General features: G+C 35.9%; 1 pseudogene; it reads left to right on the top strand.

Annotated features, from left to right (window-relative positions):
- The first annotated feature begins 13,195 nt into the window (after positions 1 to 13,195).
- LOC121040423 (actin, clone 302-like) overlaps positions 13,196 to 20,819 on the top strand; it is an 86,485-nt pseudogene continuing 78,861 nt past the window's right edge.

Here is a 20,819-nt window from a genome sequence, read left to right on the forward strand (position 1 = left end):
ACATTATGTGAGACAGTATCTATTAAAAAAACAAAAACAACTTATAATAGCTCCTGACACCTGGCAAGCACTCAGTAAATGATAGCTGTTATCAGCTATCCTTGTTTATATTCCTATAACACTAATTAGATTCTTTCATAGTGGCAGTTATTACCTTATATCCTATTTATCAATTATACTCTATATCTTCTATTGTAACATAAGCATACTTTGTGACTAACACACATCCTTGTATATTATTTGCCCTCAATACATGTTGATTGAATAAACAGATAACTTGAATTTTCATATTGACAGAAAGCAGATGAAACATAGAATATTAAACAAAAGTGAACATGAAAATCCTATATATAGGTATTTAAGGTACTCTAGAGGGCAAATCACAGAAATGTATTTTTTCTTGGGAAAAGTAGGTAGCTGATCAATGCACTATTTAGTTACTTTAAAGCAGAAACTTTTTTTTTTTTTTAACCTGGGCTAATACCTTTGTGGGTAGTAGTCTCTCAAGGCATGTATCTCCATCAGGTTCCTGCTCTTTGAATAGAAGATATAAAACCTATTCCTTCCTGACCTGACGGTAGAAGCATGTGGCCCTGTATTTGACAAATAATACAAAATACCTACTCAATAGCTACACTGTTCTGAATAGAACCTCCAATTTACTTATGCATCCCACTTAAATGTTAAAGGTATAGTAACTGAGTTACAGCATACTGTCTAGGAATTATGCACACAGCTCTTTAATGCTCTATAATGCACCCGTGGATTTATTCTGACTGTCACATAGCTGCAGAAGTTAATTATAATCTTTTGTTCTTGGGACCTTTACTTCTCCTCTGTTCTCCCCCAGAATATGATTGCTTTTAATAAATTGCACTTCATGGGGCGCCTGGGTGGCCCAGTCGGTTAAGCGTCCGACTTCAGCCAGGTCACGATCTCACGGTCTGTGAGTTCGAGCCCCGCGTCAGGCTCTGGGCTGATGGCTCAGAGCCTGGAGCCTGTTTCCGATTCTGTGTCTCCCTCTCACTCTGCCCCTCCTCCGTTCATGCTCTGTCTCTCTCTGTCCCAAAAATAAATAAACGTTGGAAAAAAAAAATTAAATAAAAAAAAATGCACTTCAGTATACTGCATCAGCCTACACTGAGGTAGGATAGAAGAAGAAGCAGCCCCATGTCACTCCTTACTGTAGGCACTGTGAAGATCTTTTTGTGGATATTCATTATATTGAACTATATGCTGTTTTTTTGAGAATGCAAAGGAGTAATTTCTTAGTACCTGGGACTGGGGAATAGTCCTGCTTCCCTTGAGTAGCTAGCATATTTATATTTGTAAGCAGTCTAAATCAAGAAACTCTATCTGCCTTTTTTATTGGTTACAATATGTTTGAAGCCAAATTATTGATCCTTGTGAAGGATTTTAAAAATACACTTTGTTAATAAACCTTGTTAGTAAACCTTTACATTGTAATGTATTTGCTGTAGTTATTATACTTACCTATAGTAAAAAATGTTGATTTGAGTTAAATCATTTTGGAGGTCACATTTATACACATAATATCTCCATGTAAATATACATATCAGCAGTCACTAAATTTTGGTAAGTGTCCTGCCTCTTAGGAAGGTAGTAGACTTGGAATTTTAGAGAAAGTCAATGTCTGTCCCATGTCAAAAAGCCACTTAACAGCAACAAAAAAAAGTTGACATCATGAAGTGCAATCTTAGGTTTCTAATAAAAATTCTTCCATTATTTGTTTCACCTTCTCCCTACAAAGATAATTTTAAAGTTCATAACCAATCATTTCTTAATATAAAATGGAATATGGACAAAATCCTGTCATAAGTGTTATAAATTCCACTTTTTATATGTAATACCTGTGTCCTGGTTGAAATAAGAGTCTTATTGAATAGAGTCATATTTTATGTTTTACATCTTCTATAACACATTGCACAGTGCCATATGGGGTATTCAATATTTAATCTGGATTGAAGTTTCTAATGCACCCTTTTGATAGCCCAAGTCCACAAAATGGCCAAGCTAATGGGATGAGAAATAATTGAGTATTTTTAGTATATTGTTATTTTTTAGTATATTATTATTTTTATTTATCATTTGGTCACTCTTGAAGGATCCATTGTTTTGACTGAAGCCATCAAATTCTCATTTCTGAAAGTTTTCAAATAGAACATAAATTTGGTTACACGTGGTAACTAAACTGTTAAAATGGTAGAAACCTACATGCTAAGAACAACATTTTGGGGTAAATTATGGGTAAGCTGAAGCTGCATTTAGAAAAGAAAAAAATAAAAATAGAGAAAAATAAGCAAAAAGACCATATGGCACATAAACTGATAAGAATTATGGAAATCAAGTTTACCAAGATTTCCAATAATTTCTCTTCCTAGTTTCTATCCTTCATGAGCTTTCCAGTGAATTCCTCTTTCTTCTCTATTATAACTGGATTTTTGCTGATGGTAAGGCTACTAAGACATGAATGAAATAAAGCAATACTGGTGAGAGTTCTCTGGGGTATGCCTTTTTAGAACTAAAATCTCAGTCCACTTACAAAAGACAACATGAACCTATGTGCAAAGAACAGAGTGAAAGAGGTTAACTCTGTTCTTGCCTTTTATTTAAAACCAGTCCGTTAGAATATGTCATATTAATGTTAATTTGAATAGCATTATATATTGAAAAAACAAAAGAAAGGAATGGAATTTTTAATTTTTTTCTATTTGATTAAGCATTGAATTAATAAAGCAAAGTGATTATTGAGGTGATCTAATATTAAGTAATATATATATCATGGATTTTGGGGGGAAAATGTTGCTCAGTGAAATTTGATTCACCTTAACTGCAGGAGTAGCTAGACCTTCAAAACATCTAGAAAGACTTAAGTATCAATAATTAAGTCAATGAGAAATACCTGAAAATCAGTAGTTTCCTTATCAGCTCTGCTTAGGGCTAGATTTAGGATTTAAAGCCTTCAAATTTCAGTACCGGCTGTGGTTTCATTTTTTGTTTTCTCTTGAACAAAAGCATTTCTTCCAGCACTCCTGTGAGATAAGAATTTGAAGGGCTAAATGAATGTAGCAACTTCATCTTTATTGGTGGCACACAAGGTAGAGAATTGATTTTATTTATTGGCAAAAACAAAGTTACTCTTGTATGACGAGTAGAGAGAGATTTCCATGAAATACGTTTTGCTTTTAACCTCGTGCTTTGCTTTTTAACCACTGGCTGCCAAGCCAATCCCTCACTGGTCAAGGATAAAAATTGGGTTGATAGAAGTCATAGGTTTACTCTTAAGGAAATTAATTCAACATCATTAACATTTTTATTTAAAGAGCCAACATAGTGAATTGTGGAGCTGTAATTAAATGAAGGAAAATGATTATTGATTTTATTGCATTCAGAAACTGCAAACACTTCAAAAGGCTATTGTAGTGTAGTCTATTGTCCTCTGCATGGTCCTGTCCACACGTCAGCTTTGCACAGCTAATTTTTATCTTCAATTATTTTATTGCCCAGAATAGAACAGCCCAGAGAAGTCTGTCATAGAAAAGCTGCCAGTAAATTTCCCAAAAGATCTTCTAAACCTGTGAGGTAAATAAATATAAGATAGGGAAATTTACTCATGTTATTCAGGGTGTTCAGGTTTTAATCATCTACCTGTAATTTTTTGGCGAGATCAGTTATGAACAGTAGACTCCAGTCTCTTCCAGAAAAAACAACTCTGCTAAGATACCATGCCTATAAATATATTTTATACTTATCTACAAAGGCAATTTCAATATCAGTGCTTATACTTCTATAAGCTTTATTGAAATTGATTTTTGTGTACATTTTTGATATTCATGTTGTGTAAAACTTATATAACACAAAGTTTTGAAATAAAATACATAAATATTTTTATTCTGTAATTTTGGAATTAGAGTGTCGTGAATATTCAGAGTATAATCAAGTAATATTAAAACTCATAATGAGGTCAAATATATACATCAAGCAAGATACTTAATATTTTGTTAGAAAATAAGTTGTTTCATTTAGATGGTTAATGAGTGAAGAAGTTGGTTAAACAGAAGTAAAAACGATAAATGTAAAAACTCATACACTGTTTGAAATAAAATTTATCCACATATATCCATGGACATTAATGATTATTTTTAATGATCAGGCGGTCTTTCTCTAAAATTATAGCAGTTCATTAAAGAATTAACAGTGTAATCAGAATTGGAGCATTCACTTTTGTAAAAAATTTCAAAGTGGAGGCTCTGATATTAGACCACCTGGGTTTAAGGACTGATCCTACCACTTACAGTCATTGTTTAATTTTTTAATTTTACTTTTCTGTTTTCCTTTTTAAATGTGATTTATTTTGAGAGAGAGAGAGAGAGCACATGTGTGTGAGTGAGGGAGGGCCAGAGAGAGGGTGGGGGAAAGAGAGAATCCCAAGCAGGTTTCACACTGTCGGTGCAGAGCCTGATGTGGGGCTTGAACTCACAAACTGTGAGATCATGACCTGAGCTGCAATCAAGAGTCAGATGTTTAACTGATTGAGCTACCCAGGCACTCCTCCTTTTTTTTTTTTTTTAATTTTAATAACACCCAGGGCAATATTGGTTTCAGGAGTAGAATTCAGTGATTCATCACTTACATACAACATCCAGTGCTCATCATAAGTGCCCTACCTTAGAACCTATCACCCATCTAGCCCATCTCCCACTCTCTTCCCTCTGTCAACCCATAGTTGATAGTTCTCTATCATTAAAAGTCTCTTGTGGTTGCTTTCTCTTTCTTCTCTTCCCCGACCTTCTCATATGTTCATCTGCTTTGTTTCTTAAATTCCAAATATGAGTGAAAGCATATGGTATTTGTCCTTCTCTGGTTGAATTATCTTACTTAGCATAATACATTCTAGCTCCATCCATGTCATTGCAAATGGCAAGATTTCATTTGTTTGGATGGATGAGTAATATTGTGTGTGTGTGTGTGTGTGTGTGTGTGTGTGTGTGTGTGTGTGTGTACACCATATCTTTTTATCCATTCATCAGTCAGTGGATGTTTGGGCTCTGTCCATAGTTTGGGTCTTGTTGATAATACTACCATAAATATTGGGGTGCACATACCCCATCAAATCTGTATTTTTGTGTCCTTTGGGTAAATAGTAGTAGTGCAATTGCTAGATTGTAGAGTAGTTCTATTTTTAGTTTCTTGAGCAATCTCCATGCTGTTTTCCAGTCTACATTCCCATCAATGGTGCAACAGGGTTCCCGTTTCTCTGCATCCTCACTAACATCTTTTGTTTCTTGTGTTGTTAATTTTAGCCACTCTGAGAGGTGTGAAGTGGTATGTCATTGTGGTTTTGATTTGTATTTCCCTGATGGTGAATGATGTTAAGCATCTTTTCATTGGTCTGTCAGCCATCTGAATGTCTTCTTGGAGAAGTGTCTATTCATGTCTTCTGCCCATTTCTTAACTGAGTTGTTTGTTTTTTGGGTGCTGAGTTTGATAAGTTCTTTATAGATTTTGATTACTAACCATTTTTCTGATATGTCATTTGCAAATATCTTCTCCCATTCTGTAGGTTGCCTTTTAATTTTGTTGGTTGTTTCCTGCACTGTGCAGAGATTTTTATCTTGATAAAGTACAAGAACTATTTTTATAGTTCATGTTTGCTTTTGTTTCCTTTGCCTTTGGCGACATGTCTAGTAATAAGTTACTCCAGCTGAAGTTGAAGAGGTTGCTGCCTGTATTTTCTTCTAGGATTTTGATGGCTTCCTGTCTCACCTTTAGGTCTTTCATTTAATTTGAATTCATTTTTGTATGGTACAAGAAAGTGGTCCAATTTTAGTCTTCTGCATGTTGCTGTCCAGTTTTCCCAACACCATTTGTTGAAAAGATTGTCTTTTTTCCATTGGATATTCTTTCCTGCTTTGTTGAAGATAAGTTGACTGTTTAGTTGTGGGTCTGAGTTCTCTATTCCATTCTATTGATCTATGTGTCTGTTTTTGTGCCAGTACCATGTTGTCTTAATGACTACAGCTTTGTAATGTAGCTTGAAATCTGGAATCGCTATGCCTTCAGTTTTTATTTTCTTTTTCAACATTGTTTTCTCTATTTGGGGTCTTTCGTGGTTCCATACAAATTTTAGGATTGTTTGTTCTGGCTTTGTGAAAAATGCTTGTAGTATTTTGATAAAGATTGCATTAAATGTGTAGATTGCTTTGGTGGTATAGACTTTTTAACAATGTTTGTTCTTATAATCCATGAGCATGCAATGCTTTTCCACTTCTTTGTGTCATCTTAAATTTCTCTCATAAGTGTTCAACAGTTTTCGGAGTATAGATCTTTTACCTCTCCAGTTAGGTTTATTCCTAGGTATCTTACCATTTTGGTGCAATTGCAAATGTTATCTATTCCTTGATTTCTTTTTCTGCTGCTTCATTATTTTTGCATAGAAATTCAACAGATTTCTGCACTTTCATTTTATATTCTGTGACTTTGCTGAACTCATGTATTCTAGCAATTTTTTAGTGGAGTCTTTTGGGTTTTCTACATACAATATGATGTCAGCTGCAAATAGTGGAAGTTTGACTTTTTCCTGGCCGATTTGTATGCCTTGTATTTCTTTTTTGTCTGATTGCTGAGGCTTAGACTTCCATTACTATGTTAAATACTAATGGTAAGAGTGGACATGTTTGTCTTCTTCCTGACTGTAGTGGAAAGGCTCACAGATTTCCCCATTGAGGATGATATTAGCTGTTGGCATTTCATATGGCTTTATGATGATGAGGTATGTAGGTATGTTCCCTCTATCCCTACCGTAGTGAGAGTTTTTTTTATCAAGAATGGATGCTGTATTTTGTCAAATGCTTTTTCTTCGTCTATTGAAAGGATCATATGGTTCTTAACCTTTCTTTTATTAATGTAGTGAATGACATTGATTTGTGAGTATTGCACCAGCTCTGCAGCGCAAGAATAAATCCTATTTGATCATGGTGAATAATTCTTTTAATGTACTGTTGAATTCAATTTGCTAATATCTTGTTGAGAATTTTTACATCCATGTTCATCAGGGATATTGGACTGTAATTCTTCCTTTTAGTGAGCTGTTTGTTTTGTATTGGAATCAAGATGATGCTGTCTTCATAGAAGAGGTTTGGAGGTTTTCCTTTATTTCTTTGTTCTTTCTTTCTTTCTTCCTTTCTTTCTTTCTTTCACACTTTGAGAAGAACAGATATTAACTCTTCTTTAAATGTCTGGTAGAATTTCCCTAGGAAACCATCTGGCCCAGGACTCTTGTTTCTTGGGAGATTTTAAATTACAGATTCAATGTCTTTGCTGTTATGGGTCTGTTAAAATTTTCTTCCTGTTTCAGTTTTGGTAGTTTGTGATTTGTCCATTTCTTCCAGATTGCCCAGTTTGTTGGTTTATAATTTTTCATAGTATTCTCTTCTAATAGTTTGTATTTCTGTGATGTTGGTTGTGATATCCCTTCTTTCATGTTATCTATTTAGGTCCTTCTCTTTTCATTTTGATAAGTTTATCAATTTTGCTAATTCTTTAAAAGAACCAGCTCTTAATTTCATTGATCTACTCTACTGTTTTGTTGTTGTTGTTGTTTCTTTATAATTTCTTTCTGTTCTAATCTTTATTATTTCCCTTCTTCTGCTGGCTTTAGGCTTTATTTGCCATTCCTTTCCTAGCTCCCCTAGGTATAAAGTTGGGATGTGTATTTGGGACTCCTCCTGCTTCTTGAGATAGGCCTGAACTGCAATACACTTCCTTCTAAAGACTGCTTTTGCTGAATCCCAAAGGTTTTGGACTGTGGTGTTTTCAGAATCATTGACTTCCATGTATTTTTTAAATTATTTCTTCTTTAATTTTCTGGTTAACCCATTCATTATTTAGTAGGATATCCCTTAACCCTCATGTATTTGAGGGCTTTCCAAATATTTTCTTGTGGTTGACTCAAGTTTTTATAGCATTGTGATCTGAAAATATGCATGGTATGATCTTGATCTTTTTGTACTTGTTGAGGGCTAATTTGTGTCCCAGTATGTGATCTATTCTGGAGAATGTTTATGTGCACTCGGAAAGAATGTATATTCTGCTTTAGGATGAATTTTCTGAACATATCTGTTAAGCCCATCCAGTTCACTGTGTCATTCATAACCATTGTTTTCTTGTTAATTTTCTGCATAGGTGATTTGTCCATTGTTGTAAGTGGGGTGTTAAAGTCCTCTAATATGATTGTATTATTGTCAACGAGTTTCTTTATTGTGTTAGCAATTGATTTATATGTTTGGGCCCTTCAAATTGGGGGCATAAATATTTAAAATTGTAAGAACTTCTTGATGAATAGATCCCTTAATTAAGACATAATGCCCTTCTTCATCTCTTACAGTCTTTGTTTTAAAGTCTAGTTTCTTATATAAGTATGGGTACTGGCTTTATTTTGATGTTCATTAGCATGATAGATGGTTCTCTATCCCCTCACTTTCAATCTGGAGGTGTCTTTAGGTCTAAAGTGAGTCTCTTGTAGGCATCACATAGATCTTGTATTTTTTTTTTTTATCCCCTCTGATACCCTGTGTCTTTCAATTGGAGCATTTAGTCCATTTACGTTCAGAGTGATTATTGAAAGATATGAATTTAGTGCCATTGTGTTAGCTGTAGATTTCATGTTTCTGGTGATGCTCTCTGGTTCTTTCTAGTCTTTGTTGCTTTTGGTCTTTTTTTTTTTTTTTTTTTTAACTCCACTCTGAGAGTCCCACTTAAAATTTCCTTTAGGGCTTGTTTAGGAGTTACAAACTCCTTTTAGTTTTTTTGTTTCTCTGGGAAAACCTTTGTTTTACTTTCAATGACAGCATTACTAGATATTACTAGATAGAATATTCTTGGCTGTTTTTTTTTTTTTTTTTTTTTTTTTTTCCATTCAGCATATTGAATATATCTTGCCACTTCTTTCTGACCTGTCAAGTTTCTCTGGACAGATATGCTACGAACCTGATCTGTCTTACCTAGTATGTTAAGGACTTTTTTTCCCCTTGCTGCTTTCAGGATTCTTTCCTTGTCTGGGTATATTGTGAATTTTATTATGATACATCTTGGCGATGGCTGGTGATGGCTGGCTTTTGTTGAATTTAACAGGAGTTCTCTGTGCTTCTTGGATTTTGATGTCTGTGTCCTTCCTCATATTAGGGAAGTTTTCAGCTATAAATTGCTCACATAAACCTCCTGCCCCTTTTTCTCTCTCTTCATCATCTGGAACTTCTTTTATATGAACTATATTGTATTTTAATAAATCATTGAGTTCATTAAGTCTGCCTTCATGATCCCTTTGTTTCCCTCTTCTTTTCAGCTTCCTTATTTTCCATAATTTTATCTTCTCTGTCACTATTTCAGTCCTCTACCTCATCCATCATCATTTCTATGGCCTCTATTTGTGCTTGTATCTCAGTTACAGCGTTTTTATTTTTGCATGACTATATTTTAGTTTTTACCTGTGCAGAAAGGAATTTTCTGGTGTCTTCTATGCTGTTTTTCAAGCTCAATTAGTATCTTACAGTTGTTTTAAATTCTAGTTCAGACATCTTACTTATATCTTCATTGACTAAATCCCTGGTAGTCATTTCTTCCTGTTCTTTATTTTGAGGGGAATTTCTCTGTCTTGTCATTTTGGATGAAGAAAATAATAATAGTTATAATAATAATAATAATAATAATAATAATAAACAGAATGAAATAAAAATAAAAAAATTTAAAACAATAAAGGAAGCTAGGCCCTAGGTTTGTTTTCATCTGCTTGTTGAGAAAAGCTTGATAGAAAAAAGAGAAAAGAGGAGAGAAAAAAAATTTAATTAAAAAATGATAAAATTAAAAAAAAATCGTGCTCTTTCTGGTATCCATAAAACAAGAGAAACATAACAAAAACAGAAACAACAACAACAAAAATAACCTGAACAAACCAACAAAAAACCCTCAATGAAGGTAGACCCAGTTTCCCCTAGAATTTAAACTTTGCAACATTCTACGGCGGGTAGACTAATCTCTTTGGAAGGGATTTTTGCTGGTCTTCTGGGGGGAGGAGACTGCTGCTCTGATTCTCAGGCAGCCTGGGAAACACAGGCCTCCATTCTTTACTTGGTGGCACTGTTGAGTTCACTGGGGTCAATCAGTGTTTGGGGGCTAATGGTGAAAAGGGCTTCACCTGCTTTCTAGTCTCCAGAGCAGGAAGTTGATGTTCTCATACATGCACAGTCAACCCTTGTGTATCCCCAGCTTCCATCAGCGCCCCACCTTCCCTGTGTCTGTGTCCAAGCTGTTTGCCTCCCAGGCCATGCCTCTCCCCAAAGTTTCATCACAGTCACAGCTGTGTTTCAAAACCCCACACTTCAGAGACATCCACATTTTGGTCCCACAGTGGTTTTCTGGGAGAGGGTCTCAACATGCTGGGGTTGGTTTTTCCCAGTAAATGGTCATGCCACCACACGATGGCAGTGGCTCAGAGTTTATGGTAAATTGCAACACACAGCAGAAACCAGGGTTTGCTGCCCTCAGCCAGACTCTGTTTCTATACGTGGGTGAACCTGGTAACTTTATCGTGCCTGCTGGGTCTTTTGCCTGGGGATAGGCCTTATCACCTATACCAAATGCACTCTGAGCAGGTGAACTGCTTCTCCCTGTGCAACCCAGGGGATCCTCAGACCACACTGCCCTCTCCTGGGCATCTGCCCTGCTTCATTCCTGGAACACCACCAGAGTCTGACCTCTGTAACTTCAGACTTGGTTCTCCACAATTTATAAAAAAAAAAAAAAAAAAATGGTATACAAACCCTCTCTTTTTTCTCCCTGTCAGTGGTTTTGGGAGACAGTTTTCTTGTACAGTCCCTTGTGTGTGTTTTCACTCTTTCTCTCTAGCTGCTCTCTGGGGAGTGCTGTCTTGTGTAAACCCAACGAGCTGCTCTTTGTCCCTTTCTCCTCTCTGTGAAAATGGCTGCCTCTCTTCTGTGGCACAACAGTACTTCTCTCCCCTAACTCACCTCTCTGCACCATGTGCCTGCTGCGTTCTCTCCCTCAAATTATGTAGATTGTTCTGTTAATCCTCAGATCGATTTCCTAGGTATTCAAAATGGTCAGATGTTGATCTAGCTGTGTTCCAAGGATAAGACAAGCCCAGAATCTCCTTACTACTCCACCGTCTTAACTCCTCCTCTTAAAATCATTTTTTTAAAGTTTGTTTTGTCTGATAGAAGTATTGCCACTTCGGCATTTTTTTTTTCCTCCTTCCATATGTGTGGAATATCACATCCCTTGACTTTTAACCTGTAGGTCTCTTTAGGTCTGATGTAAATCTCTTGTAGGCAGTGTATGGATGCGTTTGGGTTTTTTTAACCATTCAGTCACCCTATGTTTTTTGATTGGAGCATTTCGACCATGTACATTTAAAGTAATTATTGGGGTGCCTGAGTATCTGACTCTTGGTATCGACTCAGGTCATGATCTCATGGTTTCTTGAGTTCAAGCCCCGCATCAGGCTCCATGCTGACAGTGTGGAGCCTGCTTGGGATTCTCTGCCCCCCTCTCTCAGTGCCTCTCCTCCACTTGCACTATCTCTGTCTCTCTCAAAATAATTATTTTTCCAAGTTTATTTATTGATTAGTACATACTTATTGCCATTTTGTTGTTTTCTGGTTGTTCTTTGTTCGTTTTTCTCTTGCTATCTTCCTTGTGACTTTAGTGTTACAGTTGGATTCCTTTATTTTTTTTGGGTATCTATTACAAGTTTTTTGGTTTGTTTTTCCATGAAGTTTATATATAACATCCTAATTGTATGGCAATCTATGTTAAGCAGTCTAGTGAGGGTTGCCTAAATTCAAACACTTTCTAAAAGCTTTACATTCTTATTCCTTATTCCATGTTTTATGTATATGATATATTTTTCATCTTTTTAACTTGTGAGTCTCAACTAATTTTTAGATAAAACTGACTTTACTATTTTTGTCTTTTAACCTTCATACTAGCTTTATAAGTCACTGGCATTATCTTTATTGTATATTTTCTTTTACTTATAAAATTTTTCACTTTATAATTTTCTTAAATGTGATTATGACCATTTCTTTTCCACTTAAACAAGTCTTTTTAACATTCCTTGTAAGAATTAGTGGTGATAAATTCCCTTAATTTTTGTCTGGTATGTTCTTTATCTTCCTGTCAATTATGATTGATAATCTCACTGCATAGACCATTCTTGGTTGTATTTTTCTTCTCATCACATTGACTATATCATGCTACTCCTTTGGGCAAGTTTCTGCTAAAAAATCAGCTTATAGTTTTATGAGGTTTCCCTTAAATGTAAATCTTTGCTTCTCTCTTGCTGCTTTTAATATTCTTTATCTTTAATTTTGGACATTTTGATTATGTGTATTTGTGTGGACCTCCTTGGATTTACTTTATTGGAGTTTTGTGTGCTTTCTCGATAAGGATATCTGATTGCTTCCCCATGTTAGGTACGTTTTTAGGTATTTCTTTCAATAAGTTTTGTCCTTTTCTCTCTTCCTCTGGAACCCATGCAATTAAATATTAGTACAGTTGATATTGTCTCAGAGCTCCCTTAACTTATCCTCATTTTTTAAAATTCTTTTTTCTTTCTGCTTTTCAGTTTGGGTGCTTTCCAGCACCTACCTTGCAGATCTTGGATTTATTCATCTGCCTCTAATTTGTTGAATCCTTCTGTGTATTTTTCATTTAAGTTATTGTATTCTTGAACTCTGGTTCTTTTTCATATTTTCTCTTCTGGAATTTCTGCTCACGGAGCCTATCTTCTCTTCTCAGGTGCAGTGAGCATCTTTATGACCATTACTTTAAACTTTTTATCAGATTGTTTATCTTTGTTTTTGTTTCCTTGCTTGTTTTTTTAGTTTGATCTTGTTCTTTTGTTTGGAGCATATTCCTGTCTCTTCATTTTGTTAGACTGTGTTTGTTTCTATAATCAGATGGGAGAGCTACTTTTCCTAGTGTTGAAGGAATGGCCTTATGTAGGAATGTCCCCTGTGTAAACTGCATGTACCTAGCAGCATTGACTATCTGGCTGGAATTGTTGTGGGTGCACACTGGGGTTTCTGGGGAATTCTTCACTGGGGCCATCCTATTGGGTCGGCTAGAGCTGAAGGCTGAAGTGGGCAGAGGCTAGATGGCCCAGTCGTGCTCCCCACAGGGGACACCCTACCAGGATGTCTGGAGCTTCAGCAGGTGCAGGCTAGGATCTCTGGTGAGTCATCTGGGGCTGAAGCAGATGCAGACCTAGTGTGTCCCAGAGTGATTTGTGTCTGTGTTGCTTTGGTGAGATGGCTGGACCTGTATTGGGTGCTGTCCAGGGTGTCCTGCTATACACTGTTGTAGGGCTAGTTTTGTTAGGATCTCTGGAGCTTGAGTGAATGTGGGTGCTGGAGCCTGCCTTGAAGGGATGGCTGGAGCTGGCATAGTTTGGGACCCCAGGGGTTCACTGAGGCAAGTGGCTGGCCCATACTCTGCTCTCATCTATGCTATCAAGTTGGAAGCATAGAGCACACTCTTGTAGCTTCCCTGCCATTGACAGGTGCTCCGAGGCTGTTTCTTTTAAATTTTAGTTGCCCTTTTAAACTGTGTGTGTGTGTGTGTGTGTGTGTGTGTGTGTGTGTGTGTTCTTTTTGCCTCAGGGTCAGTGAGTCTGCTCTCAATCCCTCAGTACTATCCCTCTCCACTGAAATTTGCAGCATCAAGGGTGGGACTCCTGTGGAGTCTGTGTCTCCATCTCTCCTGTCTTTCTCTGGTTGTGCAGAAGTTGTTCAGGTAGCCCTCTGTCCTTCTTCAAGAGGAATTCCTCGATTTACAGGTGTAGATTTGGTGTGTCTATGGAGGAAGTAAGTTCAGGATCTTCCTATGTTTTTGTCTTTGACCCTTCCCCTTCTATAATGTTTTGTTGTAAAATTTTCAGACCTTATTGGTTTCAGACTCTTCTCAAAATGGTGTCACATTTCGATCCTTAAGAATTTGTACGACTTTCTGTTGTGCTTAGGAACCTGTAGTGGGAAGAATAGTAACAGATGTGGTTGGTGCTTCAGATCAGGAATGTTTTCAGGAGCAATTAAGGTATTTAACTTATTTTAATAGGTTTATAAACACTATGTGCTCCTAAACACTTGAAAACTGTAAAGGTTAAAAAAAAAAAAAACTGGCATCGTCTCAGAAAAGTGCAATGCTTCCACTACTCACAATCCCCTTGTGAGTTGAATAGCACTCAATGTATTCAAAATTATAGCTATTACAGAAAAAATTGCAAGTTAAATACAGGGAAGTGTGTGAACTATGTTGCTTAGCACTGTGTTGGTGAGAACTACCCATACAACAAGACACTATCAGCAAAAGTCATAGAAACAGTTAAACCTGTGTCTCATTTGATATTTCTTTCACTTGAAAGTCATGACCATAACTTTAATGTCTTAAGCAAAAATTTCTATCCCTTTCTCCCCCAGCTTAGTGGGTACCTATTAAATACCTATTAGTCCCTATGACCAGAATTTTGCTGAATGAATACAAAGTATTGTCTGGTGATTAAAGATTGGTCTGTTTATACTAGTTGACATTCTTTTGCACTCACTTTTTTTTTTTTTCCAAATAGTTTATACAGTCAGAAATTAGATCCTAATCTTCATTGGATTTATTGAGTAACACAGAATTGGACACACTATCTTTTATCTTGGATAGGGAATACTTTTCTCTTTATCTACTATTTAAAAAAATATTTTTTATGTTTATTTATTATTTTTTTATTTTTTTTTAATTTTTTTTTGAACGTTTATTTATTTTTGGGACAGAGAGAGACAGAGCATGAACGGGGGAGGGGCAGAGAGAGAGGGAGACACAGAATCGGAAACAGGCTCCAGGCTCTGAGCCATCAGCCCAGAGCCTGACGCGGGGCTCGAACTCACGGACCGCGAGATGGTGACCTGGCTGAAGTCAGACGCTTAACCGACTGCGCCACCCAGGCACCCCGTAATGTTTATTTATTTTTGAGAGAGAGACAGATTTTTGAGTGAGTGGAGAAGGAGCAGAGAGAGAGGAAGACACAGAATCCAAAGCAGGGTCCAGGCTCTGAGCTGTCAGCACAGAGCCTGACGCAGGGCTCAAACCCATGAACCGTGAGATCATGACCTGAGCCGAAGTCAGACGCTTAACAGACTGAGCCACCCAGGCGTCCCTCTACTACTTTCTTAATAGTGGCAAGAGAAAGGAGGATAACGTGAATAATTACAATCTACAAAAACGTTGAGAATTTTCAAACTCTTTAAAACAATATTTTAAGTTCTTTTTTCATCAATGTTTCACCAGAACTGTCAAAAAAAGACATTTGGTTGATTGACCTTCACTTTCATTTTTGTTGTAGATAAACATTATCAGGAAATGGCTTGCAGACGAGTAATTGCAAAGTCAAGAGTAAATCAATTGTCATGATATATGAATTGGAAAATTAGCCCTATAATCCCAGAGAATTCACTGAAACTTGGGCAGTTAGCGATCAATAACGGCCATGGATACAAATGTACATGGTTTCAGGAAACTAGCTAATGAGACAATGTAAACTTGCCTCTTCCACTCATCCACAGACTCCTTGTTTTTAAATTATTTTATCATGGTGTATATCATATTGAGAACTTCTCTGGATAGTAAATTCCACAAATGCTAAGATCTGATTTTGCTTAGCAGTGTATTCTCAGCAATAACACTTTGCCTGGCACAGCAACTATATGTATATATATTTTAAAGTTGATTTATTTTGACAGAGACAGAGACAGCATAAATGGGGGAAGGGCAGAAGGAGAGGGAGACAGAGAATCCCAAGCAGACTCCACACTGTCTGCACAGAGCTTGATGCCAGGCTCGAACTAAGAAACGGTGAGATCATGACCTGAGCCAAAACCAAGAGTCAGATGCTTAACTGAGTGAGCCACCTTGTGCCCCAATATTTTCTATTAATATATTCCAACCCATAACAATAGCTTTATTCTCTAGTAGGTGATTACTGTAACTTGTTTAACACTATAGAATAGAAAGTTGAATTATCACTTCTAAAATGTATCCTTACCTTTATCACTTTATGATGGAACCTAATTATTAAATTCATATTGATCCATTACAGAATGTACTAGTTCAGTGTAGATTCTTAGGCACTAACATGTTTTCTTATGAGAACTTGTACATGGAGTTTAAACTCTAAGCCTCAGAGGTTTTTTTGTTTTTTGTTTTTTGTTTTTTGGTTTTTTTGTTTTTTTGTTTGTTTTTTTAAGTTGGTGATCTTTTACTTTTATAATTGTCTATGTTAGGGATTAAATAGGCTTTATCTTCCAGGAATGTCCATATCAATGGTCCTTTTAAGCTCTTAATGGGTGCTAAGTATCATTAATAATAGTGTTTCAGAATAAAAACAAATCTGGTCCTTAACTTTAGGATTCTTCATATTGAAGTACAGTAAAACCTGGATTGTAAGTAACTTGTTCTGGGAGTGTTCCATAAGATGAGAAAACATTTCTAATAAATTTTAACTTGATAAGTGAGCGAAGTCTTGCAATACAAGTAGTATGTGATGCCAAATGTCACATGATCATAACTGAGCCAATGGTTCCCTCTCCCTCCCTCCCTCCCTCTCTCTCTCTCTCTCTCTCTCTTTCTCTCTCGCTGTGGTATTGTGAGTGATCAGTCTCATACTCAGATGTTCAGTCTCAGCCTGTGAGGTTTGACAGAAATCAGTAACTTTTCAGAATGTTGGAAGGTGCCCGCAACTTAGCACTAGTGTATTTTTTGTCACATCTAAGCACCTATGGACAGTCCTTTGCTTTTCCACACAAGAGTAAGCTTAGGAATGTTTTGCTTCACTCTAGGTCAGGCTGCCTGCAGATAGAGACCCTTTCCTCTGCAGCCTTATTGCCAGTTACATTAAATACATTCCATTGAGACAATAGATAGCAGTGATTCTGTTAGTGATAGTGAAAGTTGTCCAACACAATAACCCTCCTCTCTCTTGTCTCCCTCACACCACCCATGAAAATTTTCAAAGGTAAAAGGCAGGTTAATTTGTTTATATTTATTTATATTTTATATTTCATTTATTATTTTGTGTTATAGTATAATCACTATTACATGAATGCTTTTGGGTTGTGGAACAAATCATCTGAATTTCCATTTCTCTTTTAATTTTTTAAATATTTATTTATTTTTGAGAGAGAGTGTGTGAGCAGGGGAGGCGCAGAGAGAGAGAGGGAGACACAGAATCTGAAGCAGGTTCCAGTCTCTGAGCTGTCAGCACAGAGCCTGACACAGGACTCGAACCCATGAACTGCAAGATCATGACCTGAACTGAAATCAGGCGCTTAACCGATTGAGCCACCCAGGCGCCCCTCCATTATTTCTTATGGGGAAATTCACTTTGTTATAGAAGTGCTTTAGATTATAAGCCTGTTTCTGGATTGAATTATACTTACAGACCAAGGTTTTACTGTACTTTAAACTGGTCTCAAAATATGCTTTTATTGGGCTCTTGCTGGCTACAGAACATACTTTTATATGATATAGATGACAATTATGTTCAAGAGTCAGAATAGGCCCTAACATGACATTTTAGTCACAGAAAGGAAGGAGTGGAAAAGCAACCGCCACAATGAAATTTCTATCTGCATTTTCTAATGTGCTTCAAGGAATTAAATACTTCGGGTTGTAACATTCTTGCTGAGATTCTTTATGCCACTTCTCACATTCCAAAAAGATCTTCAGGGAAAGTCACCTTGAGGGGCACCTGGGTGGCATAGCCGCTTAAACATCTGACTCTCTCGATTTCTGCTCAGGTCAAGATTTCATGGTTCTTGAGTTTGAGCCCCGTGTGGAGCTCCAGACTGACTGTGCGGAGCCTGCTCGGTATTCTCTTTCCCTCTCTCTGTGCCCCTCCCCTGCTGTCTCTCTATCTCTCTCTAAATAAAATAAGCTTTAAAAAGAAGAAAAGTCACCTTGAGTGTTTTTAATAATACTCTACAAATTGCTGTCTGTGGAAAATTGTGTAGAAGATTGTTGAACCAGTTTTGCGGATGAGACACTGTAACTACATACTTCCCACATCACTGCTGATGTGGCTCAAGGAAACTCAAGCCTTGACCTCAATATTTCTTGAGAAGAATGTTTGGTAGGTTTTCCATAGGGACAGGCTATGTGAGGCTAAATTTCAATGTTAACTTGGGATATAGAAATGATCAGTCTTGGGAATATCTGATCCTGCTAGTCCTCAACGTACAAAAGATTCAATGTACATCACATTGAAAATGATATGTTATTGTTGTTTGTACATTATAAGAGGTCAAGATTTATAATGACAAAAGTGCAGTTTTTAAGAAATACTTATGGGGGCGCCTGGGTGGCGCAGTTGGTTAAGCGTCCGACTTCAGCTCAGGTCACGATGTCGCGGTCGTGAGTTCGAGCCCCGAGTCAGGCTCTGGGCTGATGGCTCAGAGCCTGGAGCCTGTTTGCGATTCTGTGTCTCCCTCTCTCTCTGCCCCTCCCCCGTTCATGCTCTGTCTCTCTCTGTCTCAAAAATAAATAAACGTTAAAAAAAAATTAAAAAAAAAAAAAGAAATACTTATGGAAACCATTCAGCCAATTAAATTTCACTGGGAGGAGATATATAGAAATGTGAAATATAGAAAACATTCAGGGGTACATTCGGCAATCAACCCTTGTTTTCTATTTTCTGGTGTACCATACTTGGAGAAGTCTTCTATCAAAAAACAAAAATGTTCTTTTTATAGGTTCAAACATCTTATATTTTCAGTCTTTCCAACTGATCCTATTTATAGGACTGTTTCCACAATATTAAATAATTGAAAGTCACTAAGTTTGTAATATTTTGGGTATTTGAGCTATTATAAGGACATTAAATTGGAAATTTCAACATGGTTTTTATCAATATCCTAAATCTTACTAATTCTTAACAGTTTGCCTTATGTTTAAATTTAAATTATATTGACAATTACTGGGCATTTTAATAAGTTTTTCTTGTAGAATTGAAGGAGGATATATAAAAATCTAATGATAACTGAGAGAAGGTAGATTCAATTAAGATAGTATAAAAGAGGCCATTGAGATCTAAACCAAATGGAAACACTTTTTGTTGTTTGATCATTCGCACTTAGATCTGGGTTTTGGGAGTTGTGAAATTCAATCTGGTCTCTAATTTTGACTTTTAGTGGTAGGTAATTTTATTGACCTGTTTTTATATCTCTCAGATTCTTAATCTAACATCAGCTTTCACCTATTTTTATTAAATTGACTTGAGAAAGCACATAGGCATTTTGAATGATAGGTGATCATAAAGCCTTTATAATAGGTTATAAACGTGTTTTTGTAATTTACATTTTAATATGTATTTATAATTCATTTTAAAGTCCTGAAACAGTTCTACATAATAAAGAGCTGAGAAGTAGTCTAATTTCCTTCTCCTGCAAATATTCAGTTCTCTGCTCCATATATTTAAATACATACCAAGAAAAATAGTAACTTCTGAAGATTTTTTCTTAAAACTTTCTTGGAGAAGTGAAATAGCAATGACAGCTAAATATTCAGTTTTCCAAAAAAAATTCTTAGAGTTACATGCTATGTAGGGAAAGAAAAGATTGAGAGATGAGATTTCAAAGTATGATTCAGTTATTTACAATCCTGCAAATAAGTTTTTATAGTCATTAAATCCATTTATTTCATCACTAATCTTTATATTTCCTTTAATTTCAAAGATACCAAATACAATTATTTTTAGTACAATCAATACTTAGTATTTTTGATAAGTCCAGAGTTGTACCATGTGATATAGAATGTTTGTCACCCAAATAGTGTTCATTTCTTTAAAATCTTTTCTATTTACATTCTCAAACACAGATCTGATTTCTTTACAGATTTATTTTTGTGTTCTAAAGTCTCTATAATTGTGTAATATGTACTCTTTTTACCTGGCTGCTTTTGCATAGTATCATGTTGTAGAGTTTGTTTATAGTTAATATGTAGTGTATTTTTTTTTTATTCTGGTAGTATTACATTGTGTGAACATACAAAATGTATTTATCAATTTATCAGTTGATTGACATTCATTTTGGGTTGTTTCTAGTTTTGGGGCTCATAGAAATAAATTTAAAAGTAAAATAAATAAAAGACTAAAGATTCTTCTGTTATAATAATCTCATTCTCAAAAGTTATTAGCTACTACTAAACCTAATAGATTACCAACTATACTTTTGAAGTTCTCAATATTGTCTTGAATTTTTTCTATCCTGATTGTAAAATTTATCAAAATTATTTCACAATTTTGTCAGTTTCCTTTTCTTCTAGCAGCTCATCTTTCTGTTCTAATTTTACATTTTGTTGGATAATTTTTTCATACATTGTTGAATATATTTATTGACTTATTAATATGTGGAAGATCTGGTTCACTGCCTAAAATGGGTTGAAGGATCTGAGGACTGCTCTGAGCAAAGGGTTTACTTTGCTAAACATCAATTTGGGGGATGAGAAGACACAGTGTTTGTATCTTGATAAAAAGAGTAGTCACAGAAGGACTCTTTACATAAAAGAGATGTTTTTATGTTCTCTTAAACTGTTAAAATTTGATAATTCAGTCAACAAACTCATGTGCTAATCCAATGGTTCTCTCAGTAATCCTAGGGGACCTCCAAAACCATTTCGGTAGCATCAAACTATACTAATAGCTATTGTATCCTTCACTGTCACATACTTGCGGGGGGGGGGGG

This window comes from Herpailurus yagouaroundi, unplaced genomic scaffold, assembly GCF_014898765.1.
Source record: "Herpailurus yagouaroundi ecotype Mexico unplaced genomic scaffold, PumYag 28, whole genome shotgun sequence".
NCBI lineage: Eukaryota > Metazoa > Chordata > Mammalia > Carnivora > Felidae > Herpailurus > Herpailurus yagouaroundi.